Raw genomic sequence first — 8,152 nt, 5'->3', positions numbered from 1 at the left:
GCAAGCCTTGCCGCGGGTGGCTGCAACTGCCCGTGCACAAGTTCGGGATACTAGGGTACCCTTGCTCTAGTACACCGACAGAGCATTTCTTCAAAAAAACTAAAGCACACCATGCTCAAAAAGATGTAAGTGAAGCACTAGAGCAATTCCACAGCTCATAAAGATTTAAGTGAAGCATAGAGAGCAATTCTAACAAGTCATGACATAACTTTGGCTCTCTCAAATAGGTGTATCCAGCAAGGATTCAAGACAAAACACAAAGCAAAACAAGAAAATACTCAAATCATACAAGACGCTCTAAGAAAAACTCATAGTATGTGATGAATAAAAATATAGCTTCGAGTAAAATACCGATGGTCGTTAGAAGAAAGAGGGGATGCCACTCGGGGCATGCCCAAGCTTAGTTGCTTGCTTCTCTTTGGATAATAGCTTGGGATGCCATGGGCATCCCCAAGTTTAGGCTCTTCTTACTCCTTATTCCTTCATCCATCGTAACATCACCCAAAACTTCAAAACTTGAATCACACAAAACTCAACAAAACCTTCATGAGATCCGTTAGTATAAGAAAACAAATCATTACTATAAGTATTGTAGCAAACCAATTCATATTTAATTTTTGCATTATATCTACTGTATTCCAACTTTTCTATGGCAAAAACTCATTAAAGAAAACCATAGAGTCATCAAAACAAGCACACAACGCAAAGAAAATAGTATTTGTCAAAAACAGAATAGTTTGTAGCAATCTTGATATTTCTAATACTTCTATAACTCCAAAAATTCTGAAAACTTAGGACGACCTGAGAAATTTTTATATTAATCTTCTGCAAAAATAATTAGAGCAAAAGCATGTTTATGTGATTTATGAAAATTATTTTTGTGGGTGCAAAAGTTTCTGTTTTTTAGCAAGATCAAACAACTATCACCCAAGAAGATCCTAAAGGCTTTGCTTGGCACAAACACTAATTAAAACACAAAAAACACAATCCTAATAGTAGCATAATTGTGGAAACACTCAAGAACAGAAAGCAAAAAACAAAAATAAATTTTATTCACTGGGTTGCCTCCCAATGAGCATTATTGTTTTACGCCCCCAGCTAGGCATAAAGCAATGATCTAAATTTTGTCATCTTTGTTTATAGATCTATTGGATGCCCTCATGTTTGATTCGTATGGTGGCCTAATTCTAGTTCTAGGGAAGTGTTCCATACCCTTTATTAGTGGAAACTGAAATTTAATATTGCCTTCTTTCATATCAATCACGACACGGATATTGTGTAAAAACGGTCTCTACTGATGACCCACAAGTATATGTTGGGGAACGTAGCATGCAGTTTCAAAAAATTTCCTACGATCATGCAAGATTTATCTAGGAGATGCATAACAACGATAGGGGGAGAGTGTGTCCACGTACCCTCGTAGACCGAATGCGGAAGTGTTATTTCACGCGGTTTATGTAGCACTACAAAAAAAGACACTTCCGTGATGATACATGTTTGTCACAGTAGGTCACATTTTTTGTCATGCATGTACATCCATGACAATTTTATGACAGAATCAAGATAGTCATACTTGTGCTGTCGTACAAGTGTTCCATGACACTACCAAAATTATCATCATGGAAGTGTCCACTTTCATGACGATAAATCGCACATCACAGAAGTGCTTTCGTCAAGGGTGACCGACACGTGGCATCCACCGTAACGGAACGCCGTAAAGCTATCGTGTCGGGTTTTGGATCCGATAACCTGTTAATAGCCCCGACCAATGGGAAATTTCCACGTGTAAAATTCTTATTGGCTGGAAGGAACATGTGTCAGCTCGTGAGTGGGTCAGATAAGCGCCTATGATATGTCGACACGTGCCACGGCCCACCACTGGCCCATTTAGCTTACAAAGCTGGCCCGTTTGACTTGGTCAAAAGTTAACGGGCTGGCCCATGAAAAGCCTATTAATGGTCTCTTCGCAAATACCCATTTTATGGCTCGGTAACTCACGACCCTTTAGCCCCTAAAGGAAATCGGCCCAACAATGTCATGTGGGCCGTCGAATATAACACCAGCCCATTTCACTTTCAGCCCATGTATGGCCCACGATGTCTTTCGGCCCATATGAGCCCTTCGTATCTTGAGGCCCTTTACATGCCCACGGAGACCCTAGCCATAATGAACAGTAATTTTCTTTGTACCCATTAACGGCCCGTAATTTACGTGGGCCGTTTCCAGCCCGTGTTAGCTTTCGGCCTATTGATGGCCCATACGTTCTTGGGCTCCTTTCCGGCCCTCGATTACTTCCAGCCCGTAACTGGCCTGTTCCCCTAATGGGCCAAATTAGGCCCATGGCAAGAGTTGGCCTGTTTCTGGCCTGTTAACCCGTTGTGCCGTTCCAGCCCATCCTATATTCTGGCCCATTGACGACTCGTTATGCCTGTGACAGAATTAAGCCTTTGCTGTCCTCCAGCCTGTTAACGGCCCGTTACCGTGCTGGGCCGATACCAATTACTCCCTTTTACGGCCCATGTAGACCCATTTATCCGATGGCCCAAGGCCCATCGATTCTATGGCCCTGTTGGAGGTCCATTTATCAACGGCCCGTAGGAGACCCATGGATCCTACAGCCCATATATGGCCCTTGGTTGTTGCGGCCACTATCAAACCAGGGAAAAAGAAGACTAGGAAATAAATAATACCGGAACTAATGCTAGGCTATTAAGGCGATTGCACAGATTACATCCACTCGGTATCAAAGATCGCCACCAGTGCAAATATAGGGAACACTCTACACTATACAAAAAAGGCTTGCTGTTTTCTTCAGCCGGTGGCTGCATGTTAAGAATAAATTTTGTATCGCACCAAAACAAATTACAACTATATAACGAAAGGAAGGTTGGCATAAAACTTAACAGTCTGGCAGATAAATGCACCACCAGAAGTTCAGAAGCTCAGTTCATTTGACCTAACTGTTATGCTTTCATGTTGTATTGTCTGATGGAGCACCATAATCCTCACCTTCATTTCCCCTAGCCTCCTGAACAACATAGAAAATGTCTGATAGTATGGTTTCAAAACCATGCATATCTTGACGACATCGAACAATTCCTCTCCTTGTTTCACAAAGGGTCTCTGTTAGGGAATGGACTTGTGTCTGGAGCACAGATACAACATTGCTTTAAGCTTGCATATCTTGATCATGAGGCAGTTTGGACGAGATTGCCTTAACAACCAACCCAGTATTACGCAGGAACATGCTTTTGGCACTGTTAGTGGAAAGGTACTGATCCAGTGCAGCAAGAGCTGACATTGCGGTTATAGTTTCCTCGCCACCTTCAGAAGGTGTTGGTTCCACCATTTTTTCCATGGATCGCTGAAAAGTTGAGTTTTTACATTAGTAGTACCGGAACAGAAGATATTAAGGAGGCATCAAAACCAAACAAAATAGCTTTGTTTTATATACAGAACTTATTCTAGTGAACCCATGTAAAATATTAGTTGTATTTTATTGCAAAGTACATAATAAAACCAGGTTCCAAACATATGACCATGTACCATCACTAATGTATTGTCTATTTCTTCACATTGTATTGAGGGCTAAGGATAAAGAGACGAAGTTTATAATACGGTAAGCATAGTATGACATCATTCATATCACAAAACAACTGAGAACAGACATGCAATTGTAACATTGTGTGGGCAAGTCTAGCACAGAACTAGATTACGGGTCAAGATCAAAGGAACATCACTCCTCTCTTTTAAACCTTGTATGGTGCAATGATACGCTAAGACAATTGTGTATAAAATTGAAAAGAGTAATAGACGTTGGCTGCAAACCATGCAGTTCAACGCACAAGTCAGAGTAAGTAGTAGTTAAAAGGCATGAGGATTAAGGACTTACAATAGTGGCTTTGACTGGTGTAGTCATGCCCTTCTTCTTGCTGGTGTGACAGTCCTTTAAGATTTCCACAACATTTGGTTCGGGTACTTTTTGGTCCTTGCGGGCTTTCCTCTGCATTTCGAACAAGTCAACATAGATCTTATAATATGGTACAACGAAAAGAGTGAAACATCAGCTAATTACAATAGCCTCACAGTGTGCAATATAGCTACGAGATCCCGTCGTCTGTTGGAATTTCACTTTCATACGGTTGGCCTTGTTCTTTGAACAGTTCACCTACAAGAAGATAGATTTGTGTGGCACGTGCATAAATAGGACTTCAACATGTGATCTGATCACATATATATAATGTACCTGATACTTCGGATCAGACCAGTGTTTAACAAGGCCCCTCTAGTCTTCATCCGATATATTTTCCATTGGAGATGTTTGGGTATGTTCACTGTTAGCCTTGCCTTCAAAGTGAGTTTTCCTCAAATTATACTAATACTGTCAAGGAGTAGACTTGAAAACATGGGTGCAAGCTTTTCTGGTTGCCACATCTTGGCTATCCAACTTAAACCTCATCTGTTGAAAATTATGGGAGTCTCATTATCAGCAACCTAGAAAGTATGGGACAGAGCAAGGTGTTGGACTAAGTTTTGTCTTTGTCATTCCTGTACTGAATCCATGTTGGGAGGATACGTACATGACACTTAACGGCAACCGCTGCCTCTGATACTAACTTGGCTGACTCTGTAGCATCATGTGGCCTTTTTAAACCTGCCTCAAAATGGATCTCCATTCTTCCTCCTCTAGATTTAGTTAACCTACCGAGCATTATACCTGATGTTTGTTTCCTCTTGCGCCTAGGTGCTAGTCCAACAACGAACATAGGAAGTGTTAGTGTACATCCAACTTTGAGACTACATATAAAGAAGCATGCAACTGTAACTTGACTCCAGCAACTGCCTTCTTGCTGTTGAAGCTCACAAGGTTCATTTGATATTGCCAACTCTTCCTGTGTCAAGAGTGCTTGGGAAGTAGTGTCAGGTGGCAAGGGAGCTTGGGAACGTGCTAGTAGCTCAGTTGACGGACGAGTAACTCGTGCAGCTGGTAGTACTGTGGTAGGTGTTGCAAGAACTAGGGCTGTCTCTGCTTGTTTGGTGGCAGCTTTCTGTTTGGATTTTTTTGCAGCTCATGTAGCATGGGATGCCCTGTTTGTAGAATTTTCCGCTGGACTTTGACCTTCTATTGCACCATCAGTATAAGCAGAATCTGCAGGATTCATCCGCTTCTCATTCCCTGCCATTCTGTGTTTCTTCCTCTTTGTCTGTGTCATGTGAAGTCAAGCCGACAAGAAAAACGAATAACAATTTAGTTCTTCAGAACAAATTGATGTGTGATGCAGATGAACTGAACTTTGATGTTAGACAACCACATGATAGGAGGATGTAATATGTACGAAAAACAGGACGGAAGAGATAACCAGAACTATGATGTGTAAACTAAGCAGAAGACATTTCACCAAATTAGAAGCAATGCAATGTAAGGTAGACACCATATTAAAGATGCTACAGATATCACTCTGCCAAGTTAATAGTGTCTCATCATAAATGGCGTTTAAACAAATGTGAAGCAATACAAGAAATAAATCATATCCAAGATGCAAACAACATCACACTACCATGTTAGAGGTCTCTCGTCATTAGTGCCATTGCATATTCACAGCATTGCATATTCACAACTTATGATGTGTAAACTAAGGAGAAGGCATTTCAACAAATTAGAAGCAATGAAAGCTAGACACCATATGAAAGATGCAACGAATATTACTCTACCAAGTTAAAACTGTCTAGTCATAACTGCCATTTCAACAAATTAGTAGTACAATCTAGAAAAGAATGTGAGATGTAACCTAGATAAGTGATTGTTGCAGGTTACACAATAGTAGTAATTTGATGTAAGAACATGGTATGATAGACAGATATTGTATGTTCTAGAAACAGGAACATGTGTCTTATTCAAGTATAATGTGTAAAGTAAGCAGATGGAAATCAACAAAATTAGAAGCAATACAAGCTAGACATCACACATAACATGCAACCACATATAACAGTGCCAAGTTAGAGGGAGCACCGGTGATGGTGCACTAGGGGAGACGTGCTCATAATAAACACAACTTTGTTGAGTGTCTATGCATGTGTTGTCTTGGAAATCATCTTGGGGGTGTGGAGGAGTAGAAACTGTAGAGGCCCTCCGTTCGGAAGGAGCACCTTTATCCGCTGCCTTGCTAACTTCCTTCCGCTTTATTGATTTTGAATTGTCAAGTAAAACCGACAAGAAAAAGAAATAAAATTCTCTCTTCAGAACTCATTCATGCATGATACTGACAATCACTACTTTGATGTAAGGCAAACACATGATACCAGGATGGAATATGTACGAAAAAAGGACGTCATGGCATGTTCACAACTGTTTGTGTAAACTAAGTAGAAACCATTCCAAGAAATAAGAAGCAATGCAATCTAGACACCACATGAAAGATGCAACCAATATGACTCTGCCAAGTTAAAAGTGTCCCATCATAAATGGAATTTCAACAAATTAGAAGCAGCGCATGCTATAAATCATATGAAAGATGCAACTAATATCGCACTACATATGCTAACGGTGTCTCGTCATATTGGTTGATGCGGGATACAAAAAAAACAATAGTTTGATGTAAGGACATGCTTAATAGACAGATATACTATGTACTAAATACAGGAAGTCATGTCACATTAACAGGTATAATGTATAAGCTAAGCAGACTAGCACATGCAGTTTAACCACATAGGGAGAATTACAATCTAGACACCATATGCAACATGCAACCACATATCACACTGCCAAGTTAGAGCAAGCACCTACGATGCTAGTGTAGGGGAAATGATGTAATCAACTACAGAGCTACGTTCACTATCTTCATCTAGCATTGTTGTTTCTTGAGAATCATGTCGGGAGGCTGACGCTGCATTCTTTAAATGAGGACTAGTCCACTTGCTTGCCTGCCTCATCATAAGTGATTGATGATGGATAGACAAGAATATTAGTTTGATGTAAGAACATGGTTAATACACAGATGTACTACTATGTACCAAAAACAAAAAGGCATGTCATATTCAAAGGTATAATGTGTAAGCTAAGAAGATGCAATTTAACCAAATTGGAAGCAATACAAGCTAGACATCCGGTTGGAGTGGTGAGCATGATCATCTAGGACCTGAGAGCCTTGTGGGGGCGGGCTGCTTCGCCACCGTCGCGGCTTTTTAGTTGGCTTCCAGGTGATGCCTGTCTTTGCTGGGCTTGTCACTAGCTCGGCCAGTGCCATAACTAGCTAATGGTCTTCTGGTGCTCATGGGATGGTGGTTCATGTAAAAAAATATCCTTCCTTATCTTAATAAAGACCAACTTCGGCCTTTCGAATACAAGCTAGACACGATATGGAACATGCAACCACATATGACACCGTGAAGTTAAAGCAAGCACCTGGGATGGTGGTTCATTGCGAGCAAGGTGATCAAATCCAGAGCTACGTTTACCGTACCCATCTGCTGACACTGCACCCTTTATAGCGCTGTAACGTGTCGTGCCTAGCCGCATAGAAAGATGGCACGACTTGTCTCTTTTCTTTTTTGCTTCTCTCGAGGCAGGCTCTGAAATACCCTTGCATAAAAACACAATAGTGAGAGTATGGGTGAAGTGTGTGCAGAACTAGTACACTGTAAAAGTAGCAGATAGCAGGTGGCTGAAATATAAATGATAGGAGACATATGATAGCTTACAACATTGCATGGCAAACAAAATTAGATTCTACTCCGTATGATTTTGTAATATATGAGCACAGGAAATGCAGCTACTCCTCCAGCACACCACCACATGTGGTCATATCTAAGATAATAGTCGACTAAAAATAAATAGGTCAGTCAATTTTTTTAATGAACCATCCGATCTATAAGGAATGGGCAGATGGCCTTCGTCTACCTCCCGCCAGTCACTGTTGACGATCTTTCTCAAACCGCCAGCAACCACCGGCCCAGACCACTGCTTCCGCCTCCCCGCCCTCCCCTCGACCTCACACCACCGCCGTGCTTGGCAGTGCCCCCAGGCCAACCCTTTAATCCCGGCCGACCTCCAGATCGGGCGCCAGTAGCTCTTGGCCACACACGCCCCTAAGATAAACACCAAGGCGCTGCTTCCCCGGTGTAATAGGCGTACTAGCGCCAATTACACCGGGGA

This window comes from Triticum dicoccoides, chromosome 1B (genome assembly GCF_002162155.2).
Source record: "Triticum dicoccoides isolate Atlit2015 ecotype Zavitan chromosome 1B, WEW_v2.0, whole genome shotgun sequence".
Classification (NCBI taxonomy): Eukaryota; Viridiplantae; Streptophyta; class Magnoliopsida; order Poales; family Poaceae; genus Triticum; species Triticum dicoccoides.
The sequence above is the reverse complement of the archived record's forward strand: the minus strand, read 5'-3'. Positions refer to the sequence as shown.